Genomic DNA, 26,035 nt, shown 5'->3' on the forward strand with positions numbered 1-26,035 from the left:
ATTCATTAAAATCTTAATGGTGGTTTTACAGAAATTGAGAAACATAATCTAAAATTCATAAGGAATTTTTTTTTAAGTTTTTTTTTTTTTGACAGAGAGAGAGAGACAGCGAGAGAGGGAACACAAGCAGGGGGAGCGGGAGAGGGAGAAGCAGGCTTCCTGCCAAGCAGGGAGCCCAATGTGGGGCTCGATCCCAGGACCCTGGGATCATGACCTGAGCCGAAGGCAGACGCTTAACGACTGAGCCACCCAGGCGCCCCAAAAATTCATAAGGAATTTAAAGAGACCTTGGATAACCAAGGCAATCTTGAAAAAGTAGAACAAAGTTGGAAGACTCACACTTCCCAATTTCAAAATTTACTACCAAGTTGTAGCAATCAAAACAGTGTGGTAGTGGCATAAGGATAGGCTTACAGATCCATGGAATAAAATATATATTCCAGAAATAAGTCCATATGTGTACACTCAATCAATTTTCTACTAGGCTGCCAAGAGTATACAATTGGAAGTGTCTTCTTAACAAATGACCTTGGGAAACCTAGATCTCCACATGCAGAAGAATGAAGTTAGATTACTTATAACATATATAAATATTAACTCAAAATGGATTAAAAACAAACTTAAAAACTGACACTATATAAACCTCTTAGAAGAAAACATAAGGGCAAATATTCACGACCTTCAATTTGGCAATGGTTTCTTAGAAATGACACCAAAAGTACACGTAGCAAAAGAAAACATTGTTAAATTGTACTTCATTAAAATTAAATTCTCTTATGCATCAAAGGCCATTGTTCAGAGAGTGAAAAGTCAATCCAAAAAAAATAGTAAGAAAACCCACATATATGATAATGGTTATATAGCCAGAATATATAAACAACTCTGACAACTCAACGACAAAAATAACAAACAACCCAATTAAAAATTGGGCCAGAGCCTTGAATAGATATTTCTCCAAAGAGAATATGCAAATGGAAAATAAACATATTAAAAGATACTGAATATCACTAATCATTAGGGAAATGCAAATCAAAACACGAGATACCTGTTCATATACTTTAGAATGGCTATTATTCAAAAACAGGAAATAACAAGTGTAGGCAAATATGTGAAGAAAAAGAACCCTCATGCTTTGTGGTTAGGAATGTAAAATGAATGGTGCAGCTGCTAACCAAGCATTTTGGTAGTTCCTCAAACATTTAAACATAAAATTAACATATGACCCAGAAATTCCACTCTTAAATATACACCCAAAGGAGTTGAAAGTGGAGACACTGATATTTATACAGCAGTGGTTACAACAATGTGCCACCAAGAGTGAACTGAAACCCAAAATGGCAAAATACTTTTACTAAATATCTTGCTTGAAGAACAATATCATCTCCCACTGGTGTTCCTATGATCTGACATTTAGACTTGTCCCCACCATGTGAGGTTTTTAAAAATCATCTTTTCTAAATGATAAATCTCCCAAACTCCTTAAGACTTTCACAGATAATCCCCATCTGTTTAAAATTGTTCAGAGAAGTCTCAATGGATGCACCAATCCACACAGATAAACACATCAGAAGAAGCTGTGATATTGATGGGGAGTCCCTTTGGAAGCCAGCTATTCCAGTTCTTTCATAAGACTTTCCTCAAGCCCAGAGAAGCAAGTGATGCCCCTAAACAGCACAATTTTCACAAAAAGATTCTTCTGAATTTTAGTGCTACCCTTCGTAATGCTGCTGGAGACTGTTTTTGAGAGTCCCAGATTGTGGATACCCAGCTGGACAGGTGCAAAAAGAATCTCAGGCATCTGGTACAGCTGGTTCTCAATATAGATGACATTTTCAATTGGCTGTTTATATTCTCTCAGTTGGCATGATATCATCTGGCCTCTTACATAGTTCTTTCTCTGGCTCCAAGGCCACATAACACAGCTTCTCTTTGATATCACCCAGTAAGACTTGTCAAATATATGAGGGAAGGTGCTCACACTAGTGAGGAGGAGCCAGGTGATATGCTCTGTGATGTCCTTTCTTGCCATTTAGAGCTTGGTGAGAGCATTAGGTAGGGAATAATCTTCAAAGATAGGGACAGTGCAAGGAACCCCATCCCCACTGTCCACCATTAGTCCCATGACAGAGGTAGAGCTGTATAGCTGTATAGAGCTATACAGCTACCACTGCATGGTTAGACAGGTAGAAGGCAGGCACATCGAAGGTCTCAAACATCACTTCTGCTATTTTTTCTCAAATCTCTCTTGGGTCCAAGAAGGATTTAGTCATGAGCACAGCCCATTGATAGGGTTTTACTTCCAGCTCCCACTCAAAAAGATACTTTCAGAGTTTCTCCCTGTCATCATATCCTATTACCAGTCCATACTCATGGGGGTAGTGTAAATGCAAGACTTCATACTTCTACAGGGTTTCTTCCCTATAAAGTACTTTTTCTAATAGGCCCCTGACAAAAGCATATTTAATTTTGGATGCCCCATGACAAAACTGATGACATGATGAGGTCCAATCTCTCCAGATATGGCTGCTTTGCAGAGTCTTGGTCCATTGTCAAAAATTATAGCTGGAATATCTAATACATATGTGTTAAATATTTCTACAGTATGCTCTTCCAAACTTCAACAAAATAAAGGAAACTTGGTCACTTTGTAAGACAACAAGCACCTCTGGATGTTTTACAACCACAGGATTCCAAAGTTCTCATGTTGACACTCAGGCAGAGCTACCAGGTTGTCCCCAATTCCCCTAAACACACTGTCCTCAACCTGTGAATCTTGCCTCCTTTCAGAGAGCCTAAGGCCCACTGAGGCAATTTCAGGGATGATTTCCCCCTATGTAACAATCTAGCCATAGCAAAAATAGTCCTCAGAGAATATCAGAGAGATTTTAAAGAGTATGGTTTCTGAGCCATATGCATTTCCTGCTTGGTGAAACATAAGCAGAGTAAGGCAAATTATACCTATGAACAGCTTTGATAAATAAACCTGTGAACTTGAAGCAGAGACCAAGCTTTAGCACCAAGTGAAGCTACAAAGCTATGTCCTTGTCCCAGCGAACTGGTTTCTTCTACTCTGTTCATCTGATGTTTATGGGATGATGAAAATACCCTTCCCTTTGTAAGGGGAGAAGCTAAGCACCAGATACAAGTCTGGGTCTGAGTGGGGATTCCTGTAACTCAGTTCCAGCATCACTCAGAACATTTGTCTTTCCCCCTTCTTACAATTATTTTTAAACAACTTTATTGAGACAAATTTCACATACCATAAAATTTACCCATTTAAAGTATATAACATGATGCTTCTTTGTATATCCACTGATAGGTACAAACATAATAGATATCAATTTAGAATATTTTCATCAGCACAAACAGAATCCCATATCCTTCAAATAGCACATCTTCAGACCATTCCCCACAAGCCCTAAGAAACCACGAATATATTTTTATCTTTATGGATTTATTACCTCTTTTGCATATTATGAATGGAAGCATAAAATATGTTAACTTTTGTGACCAATTTCATTTTCTTTATATATTGTTTTCAAGGTTAATACATTTCTTAGAGAGAGCACATTTTGTTTATCCATTCATCAGTTAACAGACATTTGGATTTTTCCCATCTTTGACTATTAAGAAATATGCTGCTAAAAAAATCTTGAATATGTTTTTGGAAAGACTTATGTTTTCATTTCCCTTGGTTATATATCTAGAAATGGAAAAGCTTGGAAATATGATAATACTATGTTTAATCATTTAAGGAACTTTCAGCTGTTTTCCAAAATGTCTGAGGCATTTTACATTCAAACCAGCAGTGTAGGAGAGCTTATACTTTTCCACATGATCACAAACACTAATTAGTATCTGACTTTTTTATTATAGGCATTATATTAAGTATGATATGACATCTCATGGTGGTTTTGATTTATATTTCCTTGATAGCTAAAGATGTCAAGCATCTTCTCATATGTTTATTGGCCATTAGTTTATTGTTTTGGAGAAATATCTATTCAGTTGCTCAGTCCATTTTAAAGTAAGTTTGTAATTCAAAATGGATGAAAGACCTAAATGTTTCTAAACTCAAAATGGATGAAAGGAATACAGTAAAATCCTGAGAACATAGGCAGTAACCTCTTTGACATTGGCCTCAGCAACTACTTTCAAGACAGGTCTCTAAAGGCAAGGGAAACAAAAGCAAAAATGAACTTTTGGGACTTCATCAAGATAAAAAGCTTTTGCACAACAAAGGAAACAGTCAACAAAACTGAGAAGCAACCCACAGAATGGGAGAAGACATCTGCAAATGACATTACAGATAAAGGGCTAGTATCCAAGATCTATGAAGAACTTCTCAAACTCAACCCCCAAAAAACAAATAATCAAGTCAAGAAATGTGTAGAAGACATGAACAGACACTTCTCCAAAGAAGATATGCAAATGGCTAACCGACACATGAAAAAATGTTCAACATCACTAGCCACCAGGGAAATACAAATCAAAACCACAATGAGATACCTCCTATACCAGTTAGAATGGCAAAAATTAACAAGACAGGAAACAACAAGTGTTGGTGAGGATGTGGAGAAAGGGGAACCCTCTTACATTGTTGGTGGGAATGGAAGCTGGTACAGCCACTCTGTAAAACAGTATGGAGGTTCCTCAAGACATTAATAATAGAGCTACCCTATGACCCAGCAATTGCACTACTAAGAATTTACCCCAAAGATACAGATGTAGTGAAAAGAAGGGGCACATGAATCCCAGTGTTCATAGCAGCAATATCACAATAGCTCCCTGTGGAAGGACCTGAGATGCCCTTCAACAGATGAATGGATAAAGAAGATGTAGTTCATATATACAATGAAATATTACTCAGCCATCAGAAAGGATGAATATCTACCATTTGCATTGGCATGGATGGAACTGGAGGGGATTATGCCAAGTGAAATAAGTCAAGCAGAGAAAGACAATTATCATATGGTTTCACTCATATATGGAACATAAGGAATAGTGCGGAGGACCATGGGGGAAGGGAGGGAAAACTGAATGAGAAGAAATCAGAGAGGGAGACAAACCATGAGAGACTCTGGATTCCAGGAAACAAAATGAGGGTTACAGAAGGGAGAGGGGTGGGGGATGGGGTGACCGGATGATGGGTATTAAGGAGGGTGATGAGTGCTGGGTGTTATACGCACTAATGAATCCTTGAACACTACATCAAAAACTAATGATATATTATATGTTGGCTAATTGAACTTAATAAAAATAAATAAATAAAAAATAAAGTAAGTTTGTCTTTTTATTATTGAGTCATGATAGTTTTTTTATATATGCTAGGTAAAACTACCTTCTTAGGAGCACCTGGGTGGCTCAGTCGGTTAAGCATCTGCCTTCAGCTCAGGTCATGATCCTGGAGTCCTGGGATGAAGCCCCACATCAGGCTCCTTGCTCAGCAGGGAGCCTGCTTCTCCCTCTCTCTCTGCTCCCCTGCTCCTACTCTCTCTCTATCTCAAATAAATAAATAAAATCTTTAAAAAAACCTACCTTATCAGATATATGATATTCAAATATTTTCCTCATTCTGTGAGTTGTCTTCACTTTCTTGATAGTGTCTTTCAAATCACAAGCATTTGTATTTTTTTAAGATTTTTATTTATTTATTTGAGAGAGAGAAAGCAGGAGCCAGGGGGAGAGGCAGAAGGAGAGGGAGAAGCAGACTCCCCACTGAGCAGGGAGCCTGATGTGGAGCTTGATCCCAGGACCCCAAGGTCATGACCTGAGCTGAAGGCAGACACTTAACTGACTGAGCCACTCAGGTGCCCCACAGGCATTTGCATTGGTGATGAACTACAATTTACCTATTTTATCTCTTGCTGCTAGTGTTATCTGCGTCATATCTAAGACTCTATTGTCAAATCTGAATTCATGAAGATTTACCCCTATGTTTTCTTCTATGAGATTTACAATTTTAAATCAAACTTTTATGTCTTAATCCATACTTATTTAACTTGGCATATGGTGTGAGGTAAAGGTGCAACTTCATTCTCTTGCATGTGGCTATCCTAAATACAGTAATTTAGAAATAGAATAATATACCATGACCAAGTGGAATTTATTCTAGCAATGCATGGTTGGTTCAAATGAAGAAATCATTCAATATAATATATCATATTAATAAAAGATAAAAACCATATAGTCTCAGTAGAGAAAAAAAACATTTGCCCAAATCCAACATCCTTCATAATAGAAACACTCAAAAATGAGTAATAGAATTTAACTTCCTCAAATTCATAAAAGACATCTATGAAAAAATCTATAGTTAGCATTATACATAATAGTGATAGACTGAATGCTTTCCCCTTATATCAGGAACAAAATGAGATGTTCATTCTCACTACTCTTATTCAATATTATACTGAACATTCTTGCTAGGGCTATTAGTCAATGAAATAAACTAAAAGGCCTCCAAATTGGAAAGGAGGATATAAAATTATATGCATTTACAGATAACATAATTCTATATATAGAAAATCCTAAGGAATCCACAAACAAACAAACAAAAATGTCAGCAAGGTTGTGGAATTAAAAAAAATCAATATAATCAATATTCAATTAAAAAATCAATATAATAGTTTTTATTTTATACAAGGCCAATGAACAGTCTGAAAATGCATTTACAAGCAGGAATAGAAGGATTTCAACTGGAAGAGAAAAGAACATAAACAGAAACCATGGCAGATAGGTGTGACTATTTGTAATATAGTAGTAAGTGCTATGTTGTACTGCCCAGTTCCCACCATTAAGAACCAATGTATTTTTATCTCCCAGCTGCCGGGAGTGTTGCCTGCTGATGACTCACAGCCAGGGATCTTCCTAGATATTCTTCTCAGCTAATGGGAGCTAAAATGCCTTAGGTTGTGTTGCATCGCCGGGAGCAGCCTGCACCCAGTGACTGGTCAATGAGGGAGGTATTGTCCTAGCCCCCTTGATCCAAATTGCATGAACTGTGAAGGCCCATACCAGGTCAATTGCTCCCCATGGGATTAGCTGAAGCTTGTTGTGCAAATAAACCACACAGTTCAATTTATGACTGCTCAGTTTTGCTACCCTCACTCCCTTCTATGTATTGTTGTCAATAGCACTCACCAACATACTCTCTGAATGCAAATATCAGTCTTAATGCCCATATCCTAGAAAACATAACATAAAAGGGTTTGCCTCTGAAGTAATTTGAGGAAGCAGAATCTAAAATGGAATTTTGAATCTTAATAATTCACTGGCCAGGAGGCAATGACCCCACAGATGGTATCTATCATGCTCTAGAGGTGCAGTTGTAAAAGAAAAATAATCTCACCAGTGATGGGCTGGAATCAGATATACTAATGAGAAGGAATACACTGATGGGTGCTGTATTTCAGGATTCTGAGAAGTTTGGGGAAAGCAGTAATTATAAGGACAACGGAATTTGATGGCTCCTGTTCAGTAACATCATTACATTGGAGAAAGACAATGAAAGGTAATTAATCAACAATATAATGCAAAGTGCAAAAGTGAGGACCTCTTTGACAGTTTCTAAAGAGACTGTCATCTCTCACATCCAGAGGACAAAAATAAGAATCAGGTTCAGAATTTAATTATAAGGGTAGTGGGGTTCCAGATATGTTTTAACTCTCAGCCTTTGCATGGCTGCTATGTTAAGGTCAGGGCCCTATTTGGGAAGGAGTGAGGCCCTGAAATATAAGATGGAGACATCCAAAGAAACAGACTTAAAAATCTTGAATCACCATATTTCACTGAAACATATGATTCGGCAAAGGTGGTCCACTGCTCCCTGTTACAGTCTGACACCTTTCTTCTTTTGAGATGATGTGGAGGTCTCTGCATTAGAAAACTTCAAAGGTCCCTTCAGGCTTTTTTGTTAATGAATTTATTTATTTATTTATTTATTTATTTATTTATATTTAAATTTTATTAATTAATATGTAATGTATTATTAGTTTCAGAGGTAGAGGTCAGTGATTCATCAGTCTCATATAATACCCAGTACTCATTACATCACATGTCCTCCTTCAGGCTTTATCTACAATAGTGCTTCTGGCCACTAAGACAAATAACTGTAGTCAAATCACAACATAATTTGAACAAGGAAGGGGTGGGCCTGCTAACATCAGTTTTAATAACAAAGCAGTAACTCTGGAAGGTGGTGCTAATGCACTTCTAAGATGGTTCTTGGGAAGAAAAAAAAAAAAAGATGGCCCTTGAAGCTTAGGCAATGTGATGGCCCATCCTAGATAATGAAGAAATAAATGAATTCCCATGTAAGACAGTAGAAGGGATCAAAAGTTTTAGAAAAGTAGGACTGCCAGAGTATGTATACCACATAGAGATGATAAAAACCTACCAACCAACTATGTTCTCTGGGAGGGTTTTATTTTTCAAAATAATAAATCTGCTGGTGAGAAGGACACCAGCATTGTTGACAATCTTTTGGATATCCTCCAAAGGTCATGGCTGCTGGTAAAAGATGCTGTTATAGAATGGGGCTCCTTGATAGCAATGCCAATGATAGGTGGCTGAAATAACAAAGGCTAAGTGAAAACATTTATATGTAAGAAGTAAAGTAGGCATAATAAGCAGAATAAATAGCAAGTTAATAGTTTCATCCAGGGAAGGCTGTCCCAAAAAGAACTATAAAGATGATTAATACTTTTGGAGATTGCCCTTTTGGAAATGGAAATATCATAAAAGTAAAAAGTGAATAATAGAGGCGGAACATGGGAAGATAGTGCAATAGGAGAATCCTAAGCTCACCTCCCCCCATGGATATGCCTAGATAAAAAAGCCACATCAATATAACTAACCCAGAAAACAAACTGAAGACTGGCAGAAACAGACTCTCCACAGTTAATCATAGAGAGGGGGGCATATTAAACATCACAGGAAAGGTAGTGTCTTGAATTGGAACCAAGCTAACTTGCAAATAACCACATATGGGAGTGGCACCATGAGCAAAAAAAAAAGGGGGTGGGGAATGGAACAGACTCCACACTAGGCACCCCACACAAGAAGGACCCGTACTGGGAAGATGAGTACCCATTGTATTTGGCTGTGTATACCAGAGCGGCTTAACTCTGCAAGTTTTTACAATTAGTAGGGCTTAACACTAGTAAATTTAAAAATCTCTGGGTCACCTTTGGTAGAGCTAGAGGGTGAGAGAAAATTGAGTCCTCACCCTTAAAGAGACAGCATAACAAACAACCCTGCCAAGAAACAGCATAGAAGCAGCAGTTGGAAAAATTCCTGGGTTATACATGAAGATTAATTTACTAATCTCAGAACATGTGCTTGAGAGGCAGGGATTTTTAGAAAACATCCCCAGAAAAAAAGAAAAGATCAGGTTAGCACTATTTATCTCTACCTATCCAGCCTAGATACCTACACACCTGCAGGAATCAGCATGAACACTCACCACCTAGCTTGCAAATACGGCATGCCCTGCCCCTCATATTCTTTTGCAGTCTGCCCCATCCAACCCACCCCACTGGACAAGATTATGTCCAAGGTGGCTCCTGTCATGTTTTATTCTGTAAGAAGCCCTGAAAGTGGCCAACACCACTGCAAAGTGACTCTTGCCCTAGAGAAAGAGAAAGATAATCACACACACCAGTTCCACTGTAGCCCAAGCAATGAGCTAGGAGGAGACATCTGATCTGACTGCCAGCCCCACCCACCAATACATACCTCACAGGAGGCAGCACAAAGAGAGAGCTCTGTAAATTGGGGTCACTGCAAACCCAACAGTTTGGGGGGCAGACATCTGGTCTGACTACAGACCCTGCACACCAGTGAAAGGCTCTCAGGGGACAAGGCAAAGAGAGTTCCCTGCAGTTTGGTGTGACCACAGTTACAGCAAATGAACTGAGGGAAGGCATCTGGTTTGACCATACTATAAATCAAGGCAGCCCAAACTGGCCCCTTAACTGCAAAGAGATGAAACCTGCCCAAAACAGGCTAAAAGGGCCATTACAGCCAAATGGACTGAATGCAAACACACCTCAACCACAATAATAGGGCACATACAATACACAAACGAGGCACCCCTACAGTGCCAGGAGCTGGTGAACAGCAGACATTGCATTACAGGGTACTATAAGACCTTTTCTTCATAAGGTCACTACTTTCAAGATCAGGAGGCATAGCTGACATTCCTAATACAAAGAAACAGACATAGAGAGTTAGACAAAATAAGGAGACAGAAGAATATATCCCAAATGAAAGAACAGGACAAAATCACAGCAAAAGACCTAATTGGAATAAATATAAGCAATATTCTTGATAGAGAATCCAAAGAACGTTCACAAAGATACTAGATTTGAGAAAAGAGTGGAGGAGTTCAGTAAGACCTTCAACTGAAATTAAAAGTACACTAAAGAGAATAAACAGTAGATAACAGGGAGCAAAATGGATCAGCTAACTGGGAAGAAAGAGTAATGGAAAGCAACCAAGCTGAACAACAACAACAACAAATCTTACAGAGAATACCTTAAGTGAACTCAGGCACATCATGAAGTGTAATAATTTTGCATTATAGGGATCCCAAAAGAAAAAGAGAAGGGGGAAGAAAACTTATCTGAAGAAATAAAAACATCCCTAATCTGAGGAAGGAAACAGACATCTAGATTCACAAGGTACAGAGAGCCCCCAAAAAATGAACCAAAAAAGGTATACGTCAAGACACATAAAAATTAAAATGTCAATTTTAAAAGCAGTGAGAAAAAAGAAAACAGTTATATATAAGGGAAATCTCATAAGGCTATCAGCTTATTTTTCAGTAGAAACTTTGTAGGCCAGAAGGGAGTAGCATGATATACTCAAAGTGCTGAAAGGAAAAAAAAAAAAAAAAAAAAAAAAACAAAACTGCAGCCAAGAATATTCTATCCAAGGCTATATGCAGAATAAAAGGAGAGAGAAAGATTTTCCCAGACAAATAAAAGTTAAAGAAATTCATCACCACTGAACCAATTCTATAAGAAATGTTAAAGGGAATTATTTGAGTGGAAAGAAAAGGCTGTAGTCAAGAATAAGAAAATTAGGAAAAGAAAAAAATTCAAAGGTACATACAAACATAATAAAAGTAGTAGATTAATCACTTATAAAACTAGTACAGAGGTTAAAGAAGAAAAGCAGTAAAATAAATTATATATAAAAATCAGCCAAGTGATTTACAAAATAAAAGGATGTAAAGTATGACATCATATACATTAAACATGGAGGAGGGTGATCATCATGTTAATAGAGACTGCTATAAACATAACATGTTATATGTAAACCTAATGGTACACAGATCAGAAAGCTGTAATAGATACACAAAAAAATAAAGAAAAAGGAATCCAAGCATATCACTTAGAAAACTATCAAGCCACAAGGGATGAGTGCAAGAGAAGAAATGAACAGAGAAGAACTGTAAAAACAATCATAAAACACATAACAAAAGGGCAATAGGTATACATCTATCAATAACTACTTTGAATGTAAATGGACTAAATGTTCCAATCAAAACATATAGGGTGATGCAATTGATTTTAAAAAGCAAGACCCATTGATATGCTGCCTATGAGAGACTTATTTCAGACCTAAAGACACATGCAGACTGAAAATGAAGGGATGGAAAAACATTTATCATTCAAGTGGAAGCAAAAAGAAAGCTGGGGTAGCAATACTTATATCAGACAAAATAGATGTTAAAACACAGACTGTAACAAGAGACAAAGAAGGACACTACATAATCATAAAGGGATGAATCCAACAAGAAGATAAAACAATTGTAAATATTATGCACTTAATATTGGAGCTTTAAAATACATAAAGCAACCATAAGAGACATAAAGGAAGAAATTGATGGAAAAAAATAATAGAAGGGATTTTAACATCCCACTTACATCACTGGATAGATCATCTAGACAGAAAATCAACAAAGAAACATTGGCATTGAATGACGCATTAGGCCAGATGGATCTAACAGATACACTTAGAACATTCCATCCAAAAACATTGGAATGCACATTCTTTTCAAGTGGAACATTCTCTAGACTAGATCATGTTAGGCCACATAATAAGTCAAAACAAATTTAAAAAGATTGAAATCTTAGGGAAAAAAAAGATTGAAATCTTATCATGCATCTTTTCAGCCACAACGGTGTGAAACTAGAAATCAATCACAAGAAAATTTCTTAAAAGAACACAAATCCTTGGAAGCTAAATAACATGCTACTAAAAAATGAATGGGTTAACCAAGAAATCAGAGGAAATTAAAAAAAAAAGAGAGATAAATGAAAATGAAAACACAGTGGTCTGAAATCTTTTGGATGCAGTGAAATCTATTCTAACAGGGAAGATTATAGCAATACAGGCCTACTCCAAGAAGCAAAAACAAACAAAAACCCACTCAAATAAAAACCTAATTTTATGCCTAAAGGAGTTAGAAAAAGAAGAAATAAACAAAGCTCAAAGCCAGTAGAAGGAAGGAAATAATAAATATTAGAGCAGAAAAAAATGAAATAGAGACTACTCTTAATCATAGGAAATAAACTGAGGGTTGATGGAGGGGAGGGGAGTGGGGGGATGGGGTAACTGGGTGATGGACATTAAGGAGGGCATGTGATGTAATGAGCACTGGGTATTATGTAAGACTGATGAATCACTGAACTCTAGCTCTGAAATTAATAATACATTATATGTTAATTAATTGATTTTAAATTTAAAAATAAATAAATATTGGAAAAAATAAACTGAGAACATTAAAAAAAAAAAAAAAAGAACTCCAACAAACAAAAGTCAAGGACCAGATGGCTTCACAGGTGAATTCTACCATCATCTAAAGAAGAGTTAATATTTTTTTTCTTAAACTATTCCAATAAATTTTTAAAACAGGAAAAAAGTTCCAAATATATTCTACAAGGCCAAGATTACCCTGATACCAAAACCAAATAGAGACAATAAAAAAGGAAAACGATAGTCCAAAATCTCTGATGGACATAGATACAAAAATCTTCAATAAAATATTGGCAAACCAAATCCAACAATATATTAAAAAATTCATCACAATCAAGCAGGATTTATTCCAGGCACCAAGAGTGGTCCAATATTCACAACTAAATCAACATGAAACATCATATTAACAAAAGAAAACATGAAAACCATATAATCACTTCAATAGATGCCAAAAAAGCATTTGATAATATACAACATCCATTCACGATAAAAACTTTCAACAAAGTAAGTTTAGGGGGACCATACCTCAACATAATAAAGGCCATATATGTAAAACCCACAGCTAACATCATACTTAGTGGTGAAAAGCTAATAGCTTTTTCTTTCTTTTTTTTTTTTTTTAAGATTTTATTTATTTATCTGAGACAGAGAGAATGAGAGGGACAAAGAGCACATGAGAGGGGGGAGGGTCAGAGGGAGAAGCAGGCTCCCTGCCGAGCAGGGAGCCCGATGCGGGACTCGATCCCGGGACTCCAGGATCATGACCTGAGCCAAAGGCAGTCGCTTAACCAACTGAGCCACCCAGGCGCCCAGCTAATAGCTTTTTCTTTACGATTCAGGAATAAGAATGATGTCCACTCTCACCAATTCTATTAAACATATTACTTAAAGTCTTAGCCACAGCAATCAGACAACAAAAAGAAATAAAAGGCATTCAAATTGGTAAGAAGTAAAACTTTCACTATTTGCTGACGACATGATATATATACAGAAAACCATAAAGACTCCACCAAAAAAAACTACTAGAACTGATAAATGAATTCAATAAATTCACAGGATACAAATTAATATACAGAAATCTGTTGAATTTCTATACACTAATAATGAAATAGCAGAAAGAGAAATTAAGAAAACAATCTCATTTACAATTGCACCAAAATGAATAAAATACCTAGGAATAAACTTAACCAATAAGGTGAAGGACCAGTACTCTGAAAAATATAAAACATTGATTAAAGAAATTGAAGATGACACAAATGGAAAGATATTGCATGCTCATGGATTCAAAGAACCAATATTTTTAAATGTTCATACTACTTAAAGCAATCAACAGATTTAATGAATCCCTATTAAAATATCAAGAATATTTTTCACAGAAGTAGAACAAATAATCCTAAAATTTGTATGGAACCACAATAAGACCCAAAATAGCCAAATCAATATTTAGAAAGAAAAACAAAGCTGGAGGAATCACAATACCAGATTTCAACATATATTACAAAGCTGTATTAATCAAAACAGTATTGTAGTGGCACAAAAATAAACACATAGATCAATGGAACAGAAGAGAGAGCCCAGAAATAAACCCACACATTTATGGTCAACTAATCTACAACAAATGAGTGAGACTATACAATGGGAAAAAGAGAGCGTCTTCAACAAATGGTGCTGGGAAAACTGAACAGCTACATGTAAAAGAATGGAATGGGATCACTTTCTTACACCACAAACAAAAATAAAATAAAAATTGATTAAAGAACTAAATATGAAACTGGAAACCAAAAAAAAAAAAATCCTTGAAGAAAACTTAGGAAGTAATCACTTTGACATCAGTCGTAGAAACATTTTTATACAATTTTTCATATCTCCAGAATTAAACTATTGGAACTAACCAAAATAAAAGCTTTTGCTTACTGGAGAAAACCACTAACAAAACATAAAGACTGCCTACTGAATGGGAGAATATATTTAAAATGATATATTTGATAAGGAGTTAATATCCAAAATACATAAAGAACTTATACAACTCAACACTTAAAAACATAATAATACAATTAAAAATGGGCAGAGGACATGGATAGACATTTTTCTAAGACACATGAAAAGATGTGTAATGGCAGTAATTATCAGGGAAATGAAAATCAAAATCACAATGAGATATCACCTCACATATGTCAGAATAGTTAAAAAACAAAACAAGAAATAACAAGTGTTGGTGAAGATATGGAGAAAAAAGAACTCTTGTACATTGTTGATGGGAATGCAAGTTGGTTCAGCCACTATAGAAAATAATATGAAGGTTCTTCAAGAAATTAAAAATAGAATTACCCATGTGATCCAGTAAATCCACCACTAAGAATTTACCTAAAGAAAAGGAAAACACTAATCCAAAAAAACATATGCACCTCTATGTTTATTACAGTATCACATACAATAGCCAAGATAAGGAAGTAACTCAAGTCTTCATCAATAGATGGATAAATGGATAAGGAAGATGTGAGATCTATATAATGTTAATATAATATAATCTATATATCTATATACATATTATGAGGAATATTATATATATAATGGAATACTACTCAGCCATAAAAAAAGAATGAAATTTTGCCATTTGCAATGCCATAGATGGATCTAGAAGATATAATAAATACCAAGTGAAATAAGCTAGTCAGAGAAAGGCAAATATTATATGATTTCACTCATATGTGGCCTTTTAGAAACAAAACAAAGGAACAAAGAAAAAAAGAGATAAACAAAACCAGACACAAATATAAAGAACAAACTGGTGGTTGCTAGAGGGGAGATGGGTGAGGGAATAGGTGAAACAGATGAAGTAGAGTAAGAGTACATTTATCATGATGATCACTGACTAATGTACACAATTATTCAATCATTATATTGTATACCTGAAGTGAATATAACACTGTATGTTAATTATACTGGAATTTAAAAAGTGAATAACGGAGGTAACCATTAAAAAGGAAAAAAAAATGAAAATTTTAGAAATATAAAAATAAAATATAAATTACTAGATGGGGATTTTGGGGAATATGGTGGAATAGGAGAACCCCAAGCTCACCCTGAGCCACATTTACAACTCAGTATCACTCACATCAGAGTAAATAAACTGGAGAGTGACATGAAGTTCAGCAGAACAAACTCCACAACTAAATTTAGAGAAGAAACCACATCTGAGAGTTTAGGAAGGCCAGAAACAGTGGTCTGGAGCTGGCCACAGGAGATAGGGAGCTGCAAGAACAGAGAGGGGAAAGCACCAGGGAGTCCACACAAGGAAATGAACCCCCATAACGTCTGGCCTTCAAAACCAGAGGGGCTGAAAGCCATGATTTTATATAACCAGCAGGACTTGGAGCCTGGAGCATTAAAAGTCAGCTGACTCAGCACTGAGCAAGCTAGTAGGGCTAGGGATAGCTGGGACCCTGCCCTTAAAGAGATAACAGTCCACAGAGAGGCAACATAGAAGCCACAGCTTGCACAAAGCATGGGACAAACAGGAGCTCTATCTACTTAAATGGATTTTGGAGCATCTTGGGGGACTTTTCTGGGAACAAAGGAGCTGATGTGCCATTTTCCTCCCCTGCCCCCCAGCATAAACACAGAGCTACCTGCAGGAAGTAGTGCTACACATACACTTGCTACCTAACCTGCTAGCAGTGTGCCCCACCTGAGTTCTTGTGAACACCTGCTCACTCCAAGCCTACAGGCCTTGGTCCTGGAATCAAAGCAAAATTTTTTAGAGCCACATGTGACCATCCCAGCTGACAAGGACCAATGGCTGCTGCACACTGTGCCCCAGTTGCTGTCACTGCCACAAGCCTCACCCCTAGTGGCCACCAAGCTTCAGAGGATCCAGCCTAGGACTAGTAGCTCAGCACAAATTTTGCTAACTCCATGTGCACCACACCCAGTTGCCCCACACACAGACACCCTGCATTCCAGGCCACCACCACTGTCTCCAGATACAGCTACCTTGCACACAGACACTACACCCTTCACACAGCTGCTGCATGCCCCAAGGCCACCACCATCTCTGTGCACTGTACTCCTGGCCACCACAGCCACTAACGCTTACCATGCCCATAGCCACCACTGTGCTGTGTCCTTGGTGGCCACCACACTTGGGGGATCTGGCCTAGGCTAGAAGCTCAGCACAACTTTTGCTAAAGCCTTGCTTGCAACCTGCCAAGCCACCACACACACAGACACCAGGCACTCCTGCCCTCTTCAACACTTCTGCGCCTCATGACCTGGCTGCCACCACTAGTGTGCACTTTCAGGATCTGGCCTAGACCTAGGGCTCATAGAAAATTTTGCTAACACCATAGCCCCTCCCCAGCCCTCCTGTGCCCTTGTCTCCTCAAAGCCAGCCTGCCTGAGTCTCACTGACACCACAGAAAACAAGCACAGTCCACAACAGGCAGAGAGTCAGTGCCAACATCTGGAATGAAAGAAAAAGTGACTCAAACACAAAGGGTACAAGCAACACACATAGGAGACTCCCCTCAAGTGCCAGGTTCTAGTCTACAGAGACAGACACAGATAGGTAGAAAAAATGAGGAGACATAGGAATATATCCCAAATGAAAGAACAGGACAAAATTACAGCAGGAGATCTAACCAAAACAGAAATAAGTAATATGCCTGATAGAGAACTTAAATGATCATAAAGATATTCACTGGACTTCAGAAAAGGGAGGAGGATATCAGTGAGACCCTTGACAAAGAGATAAAAAATAACATATCAAAGATGAACTCAATAAATGAAATTAAAAATACAATAGATGGAATAAATAGTGGGCTACAGGAGGAGAGGAATGTATCAGTGACCTGAGAATAGAGCAATGGAAAGCAATGAAGCTGAACAGGTGAGAGACAAACAAATACTGCATAATGAGAATAAATTTAGAGAACTCAGTGACTCCAACAAGCATAATAACACTCACATTATTTGTTTCCTAGAAGAAGACAAAGGAGGCAGAAAATGCATTTGAAGAAATAATAGCTGAAAATTTCCCAAATCTGGGAACAGAAACAGAGATCCAGATTCAGGAGGCACAGAAATCCCCAAACAAATTCATCCCAGGAGGTCCACACCAAGACACACAATAATTAAAATGACAAGAAATAGTGATAAAGGAAGAATTTTAAAGGTTGCAAGAGAAAAGAAGATAGTTACATACAAAGGAAACCCCATGATGCTATCAGCTTATTTTTCAGCATAAATCTTGCAGACCAGAAGAAAGTGGCATGATACATTCAAAATGCTGAAAGTTAAAAATCCACATCCACTAATACTTATTCCAGCAAGGCTATCATTCAGAATAAGGAGAGATAAAGAGTTTTGCAGAAAACAAGAGTTAAAAGAATTCATGACAAGTAAATCATCCTGACAAGAAATGTTAGGGGGGACTCTGTGAGTGGAAAACAAACAAAAATAAGTAAGAGAAAAAAATAGGAAGCACAAAAGCAAAAAAAAAAAAAAGTGTACTTATAAAAATCAGTCAAGAAAAGCATAAAATAAAATGATGTAAAATATGATACCAAATACCTGAAATGTGGAGGGTAGAAGAGTAAAGAGTGGGTTCAAAACTAAGCGATCATCAGCTTAATATAAACTGCTCTATGCAGAAGATGCTATATATAAACCAAATGGTAAGCACAAATCAAAAAACAGTAATAGATACGCAAATAATAAAGAGTAAGGGATCCAAATATATCAGTAAAGACTATCAGCAAACTATAAAAGACAGAAAGAGAAAAAAAGGTCAGAGAAAAACTACAAAAACAAATAACAAAATGATGATAAATACATTATTTATCAATAATTACTTTGAATATAAATGGACTAAATGCCAAAATCAAAAGCCATAGGGTGCAAAGTAGAAAAAAAAAGACCCATCTATATGCTGCCTATAAGAGACTCACTGCAGACCTAAAGGCACCTGCAGACTGAAAGTGAAGGGATGCAGAAACATTTGTTATGCAAATGGATGTTGAAAGAAAGATGGAGTAGCAATACTTATAACTGACAAAGTGGACTTTAAAACAGACTGTAACAAGAGACAAAGAAGTACACTATATAATCATAAAGCGGACAATCCAACAAGAAGATCTAACAATTGTAAATGTTTATGCACCTAACATGGGAGCACCCAAATACATAAAACTGTAAGTAACAAACATAAAGGAACTAATTGATAGTAATATATTAATAGTAGAAGACCCTAACACCCCACTTACACTGATCAACAGACATTCAAACAGAACATCAGCAAGGAAACAGTGTCTTTGAATGACACACTGGATCAAATGGATTTCACAGATATATTCAAAACATTCCATCCTAAAATAGCAGAATATACATGTTCTTCAAGTGCGCATGAAACATTCTCCAGAATAGATCATATATCAGGCCCCAAAGCAAGCCTCCCAAAATTCAAAAAGATTGAAGACATGCCATTTATTTTGTCTGACCACAACTCTATGAAACTAGAAATCAACCACAAGAAAACATTTGAAAAGACCACAAATACATGGAGGTTAAATAACATGCTACTAAATAATGAATGGGTCAACCAAGAAATCAAGAAGAAATAAAAAATACTTGGAGACAAACAAAGGAAAACACAATGACCAAAAAACTTTGGGATGCAAGAAAAGCAGTTCTAAGAGGGAAGTTTATATGAATACAGGCTTACCTTAACAAGCAGGACATACCTCAAGCAAACAACCTAACCTCACACCTAAAGAAAAATAACAATAAGAACACAAAACAAAACAAAACAAAAAAAGCAGAAGGAAGGAAATAATAAAGAATAGAGCAGAAATAAATAATATATACAGTAAAGAAACAAAAAAAAAGAAAAAAGAAAAAAACAAACAAAACCCAATAGAACAGATCAATGAAACTAAGAGCTGGTTCATTGAAAATATCAACAAAATTGATAAACTTCTAGCCAGACTCATCAAAAGAAAGGGGGGAACTCAAACAAAATCACAAATGAAAGAGGAAAAATAACAACCAACAGCAGAAAAATTGTAAAAGAATATTATGAAAAACTGTATGCCAACAAATTAGACAGCTTAGAAGCTACAGATAAATTCCTAGAAACATATAACCTGCCAAATTTGAAGGAGTAAGAAATGGAAAATTTGAAGAGAACAACTACCAGCAAGGATATTGAATCAGAAATCAAAAAACTCCCAACAAACAAAAGCCCAGGACCAAATGACATCAGAGACAAATTCTACAGAATATTTTTAATCTTGTTTTCCCTACCAAACATTTAATACCTATTCTCTTCAAACTACTTCAAAAATAGAAGAGAAAGGGAAACCTAAATTCATTCTATGAGGATAGTATCAACCTAATACCAACACCACATAAAGATATCACCAAAAAAGAGAACTACAGACAAATATCTCTGATGAAAAAACATGCAAAAAATCTTCAACAAAATACTAGCAAACTGAATCCAACAACACATTTATAAAAAAAAAAAAAATCATTCACCAGGATCAAGTGAGATTTATTCCTGGGATGCAAGGGTGGTTTCATATCCACAAATCAATCAATGTGATACATCTTATCAATAAAAGGAATGATAAAACCATATGATAATTTCAATAGATGCAGAGAAACATTTGACAAAGTACAACATCCATTCATGATAAAAACCCACAACAAAGTAGGCTTAGAGGGAACATATCCCAAAAGACATGAATGGATATTTCTCCAAAGAAGACATCTAGATGGCCAACAGACACATGAAAAGATGCTCAACTTCACTTACCATCAGGAAAATATAAACCAAAACTGCAGTGAGATATCACTTCACACCTGTCAGAATGGCTAAATTCAAAAGCAAGCTATAACATGTGTTGATGAGATGTGGAGAAAGAGAAACCAACTATTTTTTTAAGCATTTATTTATTTATTTTAGAGAGAGAGGGAGAAAGAGAGAGTACATGAGAGTGGGGGGAGGGGAAGAAGGAGAAAATCTTCAAGTAGACTCCCCACTGAGCACGGAGCCTGATGTAGGGCTCAATTTCACAACCCATGAGATCATGACCTGAGTCAAAACCAAGAGCTGGATGCTTACACACTGTGTGGCCCAGGTGCCCTGAGAAAGAGGAACCCTCTTGCACTGTTGGTGGGAATGCAAAGTGGTATAGCCACTGTGAAATACAGTATGGAGGTTCCTCAAAATTAGAACTTAGAACTACCCCACATTCAGCATTCACACTACTGGGTATTTATGCAGAGAATACAAAAACACTAATTCAAAGGGATATATGCACCCCAATGTTTATAGCAGCATTACTTACAATAGCCAAATTATGGAAGCAGCCCGAGTGTCCATTGATAGATGAATGGAATATTCTTCAGACATATAGAAGAATGAAATCTTACCATTTGCAATGACATCATAGACTAGAGAGTATAATGGTAAATGAAGTAAGTCAGTCAGAAGAAGACAAATACCATATGATTTCATTCATATGTGGAATTTAAGAAACAAAACAACTGAGCAAAGGAGAAAAGAGAGAAAGAGAGACAAACCAAGAAACAGACCCTTAACTATAGAGAACAAACTGATGGTTACCAGAGGGGAAGTTGCAGGGGGAGGGGTGAAATAAGTGATAGGGATTAAAAAGTGCACTTGTGGTTATGAGCACTGGCTGATGTATGGGATCTGTTGAATCACTTTATTGGACAGCTGAAACTAATATAACACTGTATGTTAACTATACTGGAATTAAAATAAAATAAATAAAAATTACTAGGTGGATTTAGATGGATAATGTTGACAGAGCAAAGAGCCTATAAACTTGAAAATTAGTAAATAGAATTAATGCAACCTAAAATGGAAAAAAAAAGCTGATGGAAAAAATAATCAGAGCCTCAGGAGACTGTAAGACAGTGACAAAATATCTAACATACTTGTAATTGACATTCCAGAATGAGAGGAGGGAGAGATAGGAAAAAAATAATTGCTTGATGAAAAAAATGTATTAGTATTTCAAAAATTTAATGACAAAGGTATATTTAGAGATTTAAGAAGGTTAGAGAAGGCAAACAGATACACACAATGAAAAATATCTCTAAGCACATTATAGTCAAGTAGCTAAAGAAAAAAAAATAAGAAAATTTTGAAAGCATAGAAAAATGGCACAGTAAATTCAAGGAAACAATGATTCTAATGATGACTGATATTAGAAACAATGTGGACCAGAAGAGAGGAGGAAAACATCTTTAAGATACAGAAAAAAAAAAATACCTTCAACCTGGTATTCTATATCTGGTGTAAATATAATTCAAAAATAAATGTGTACAAAACTAAACATACTCCTACCACACAAACCAGCAGTCTCACTTCTTGGTGTTTATCCAAGAGGGGAGGGAACCCTTTTTGCAGAGAGAAGACCGGAATTGAAGAAGAGAGAGGGAGAGAGAGAGAGCGGTGTATTGGTTTCACGCAAGGAAACAGTCCCCCAAGACCATTGACTGGGAAATAGGGATGAACTGACTATGGCAAGTATTTTGCAAACAGTGGACCTCAAATTCCGAGGTTTTAGAAGTCCACGCCATTTGCCAGAGTCAAGCCTGGCAGGCAGTGGTGCTCCTGGGGAGAGGGAGGGCAGAGGCCTGGGAGCAGACAGTGGACAGAGTGGAGTGGGGATCCCCTGGGTCACAGTGGGAGAGAACGTTCCCCTTCCTGGAGTATATTTGGAAGAGGGCATATTGCCTCTCCAAGGACAAGTGACACGGAGGGCACCCTTGAATGGCCATTCAACAGCAGGGACACCCAGAGGGTAGATAACCTGGTTGCAGCTTTTTGCTGTGCTTCACCATATACTCCAGGTACCTGTGCAGCCCAGCTACTGCTTTTCTGGGACAGAACGGCACTGGGTGAAGCACTAAGAGGCTCTCCTCTGGGAGAGGGGAGCAGGTCTGTGCCTTGCTGGGTCCTTTAAGATTTGGAGATTTGAATCCCAGCTGTGCACCAGAGATAAAACACAAAACTGTGGTGCCAGACATGCCATAGGCCCGGACACAGACAGGGTGAGGGCAGGGATCTGATGGAAGGCTGGGATATAGGAGGGGAGATTGTTCGCTTTTATGTGTGGGCTTCCTGAACAGTAGTGGGTGTGGGTTACCCTCCCCTGGATGACAGGGCGGGGTGACACCATCTTCCACCCCCCTAACACCTCCACCCCAGCCCACCAGCATGTGGGACTTCAGTGAAACACACAGCACCCCCAGTGGGAGCTGCTTACACCAAACCCCAAAACCCCACCCTCGTGGCATGGGGCACCCCTGTGGGGGGGGGGGCTGTGTTGGTCCTCTGAGGGAGAGGTCCATTGTAGTGGCTCACAGTCAGACCTGCCCTAGTTAAGATGTTCCCCCCTCCCCTGGTGGCATGCACCAAAGTCTACTGAACATAGAGTGTTCCAAAGCATCAGCTTCAGTTATAGTGGAAATAAAACCAGGCTGGCTTTCTTTCTTTTTCTTTTTCTTTTTCTTTTTCTTTTTCTTTTTCTTTTTCTTTTCTTTTCTTTTCTTTTCTTTTCTTTTCTTTTCTTTTCTTTTCTTTTCTTTCTTTCTTTTCTTTTCTTTTCTTTTCTTTCTTTTCTTTTCTTCTTTTCTTTTCTTTTCTTTTCTTTCTTTTCTTTTCTTTCTTTCTTTCTTTCTTTTTTTCTCTTTCTTTCTTTCCTTCTTTTTCTTTCTTTCTTTTTCTCTTTCTCTCTTTCTTTCTTTTTCTCTTTCTTTCTTTCTTTCTTTCTTCTTTTTTCCTTTTTTCTTTGGCATCAGGCTTATAGTTTTTTTTGTTGTTGTTTACTTTTTCTCATTTTTTGGATCAGGTTTCGTTTTTATTTCTTTTTTTTTTCTTTGTTTCTTTTTCTTTGGAGTCAGGTCAAATTGCTTTTTTGGTTCCTTTTCTTTTCTCCTTTTTTGAATCAGGCTTTTTTTTTTTTTAATCAGGCTTATTTTAACAAACAAATCAAAGCACACCTAGTTAAAGATCCAAACATTCCCCATGCAAGCAGGGAGGAACTCTGCAGAGGACTGACCTGTGTCAAAGAGCAGCCAAAGCACAGTAGCAGAGTGCACACAGCATACACCAGAAACACTTCCTGAAGTGCCAGGTCCTGGGTAGTAAATTACCCCTTTTTAATATAGCATTACTCTCAGGAGCAGGGAACATAACAAGTTTTCATAACATGCAAAAGGCAGATACCTAGACATAATGATAAGACAGAGGAGTTCTCCCCAAAAGAAAAATCAAGAAGAAATCACAGCCAGGTTTATGCTCAAAACAGATATAAGCAATATATCCAAACAAGAATGTAGAACAACAGTCATAAGAATACTAGCTGGGCTTGAAGAAAAGCATAGAAGACACCAGAGAAACCCTTGCTGCAGAGATAAAAGACCTAAAAACTAGTCAGGCCAAAATAAAAAATGTTATAACTGAGATGCAAAACTGACTGGATGTAATCACAGGGAGGATGGAAGAAACAGAAAAATGAATAGATGATATAGAAGATAAAATTATGGAAAATAATGAAGCCAAAAAGAAGAGGGAAAGAAAACTCTTAGATCACAAATATAGACTCAGGGAACTCAGCGATTCCACAAAGCACAATAATATCTGTATCATAGGAGTCCCAGAAGAAGAAGAGCAGGGTAAAAGGGGACAGAAGGTTTATTTGAACAAATTATAGCTGAGAACTTCCCTAATCTGGGGAAGGAAACAGGCATTCAAGTCCAAGAACCACAGGGAACTCCCCTCAAAATCAACAAAAACAGATCAGTAATTATATCATTCTGGCTACATTACATTGTGAGAAAGTCAAAACTAGGAAACAATAAAAAGGTTAGTGGCTGTCAAGGATTAAGGAGCAGGGAAGAATGAATTAGATGGAACACAGAGGATTTTTCAGGCAGTAAAGTTATTCTACATAATACTAAAACGGTGGATACATATCTTTATGCATTTGTCAAAACCCATAGAATTTACAACACCAACAAAGACTGAACACTAATGTAAACTATGAACTGTGAGTGATAAGGATGTATTAATGTGGTATTATCAATTCTAAAAAATATAATACTGTGGTGCAGGATGGTGTTAGTGATAGAGATTGTGCACATTTGGGGGGCAGGAAGTATATGGGAACTGTTTGTACTTTCTGCTCAATTTTACTGCGAACCTAAATTTGCTCCCCAAAAAAGTCTATTAAAATTTAAGTAAATGTGAAATAAAGACATTAAATTAAAAAAAGACAATAAGGTGTCAGGTGTCCTGCACTAAAAAAAAAAAAAATGCCAAAGGAAATTCTTCAGGCTGAAACACTATAATAACATGAAAACTTAGATGTCCTGGAAGGGAAAAAGGCATCAGAAATAGTAAATATCTGGACAAATATAAGAAAATATGTTTACTTTTAAAAATGTTGAAAAGTATAGAAATTACATTATTCTCTAATGTATTTTAAAATAAAAGATTTAATACAAGATTGAAATAGATTTATATGTACTGCATATGAAAACTACTGGAAGGAATGAGGTGGGGGTTAAATAGATATATCAAGTTGCAAGATTTCTATATTTCATGTGAAGCAATACAATATTCTGTAAACTGTGAACAGTTAATGATATAATACCTAGATCAACTTATAAAAATAAAGTATAGCTAAAAATTAAATAGCTATTTTAAAACAATTTAAAGTTGTTCTAATAATGCAGAAGAAGGCCAGAAAGGTAGAACAGAGAAATACATAACAGAGAGAGAAATACATAATAAAATGTTAGACCTAATTCAACCATTCTAATAATTAAACGAAATGGTAAATAGCTAAACCCTCTAATTAGAAGGCACAGAATGTCAAAGTAGATTTTAAAAATACCCAAGTATATGATCTCTATAAGGACAGCACTTTCAGTGTAAAGTCACAGAGATGTTAAAGATAAATGGTAAATAAAGATATACCACACAAAAAACTATCATAATAAGGTGGAAGTGGCTATGTTAACATCAGACAAAATAGAGCATGAAATATGTATGACCTGAGGTAAAGAGTAACAGTTCATAATAAAAGACAAATTATCAAGAAGATATCACAATAATAAACATCTATGCATCTATCAACAGATCTTCAAAGTATATAAGGTAGAAATTCAGAAAATTAAAGGATATTTTACACCATTCAATCAGCAATTCATGGAACAACTAGCCTAA

General features: G+C 36.7%; 1 pseudogene; it reads right to left on the reverse strand.

The window, feature by feature from the left end:
- Window positions 1–1,415: 1,415 nt before the first annotated feature.
- Window positions 1,416–26,035, reverse strand: part of LOC123846937 (actin-related protein T2-like) — a 71,427-nt pseudogene continuing 46,807 nt past the window's right edge.

The sequence above is a fragment of the Mirounga angustirostris genome, unplaced genomic scaffold, assembly GCF_029215605.1.
Source record: "Mirounga angustirostris isolate CCGP_5_RB_7025 unplaced genomic scaffold, mMirAng1.0.hap1 SCAF_11, whole genome shotgun sequence".
NCBI classification, from domain to species: domain Eukaryota; kingdom Metazoa; phylum Chordata; class Mammalia; order Carnivora; family Phocidae; genus Mirounga; species Mirounga angustirostris.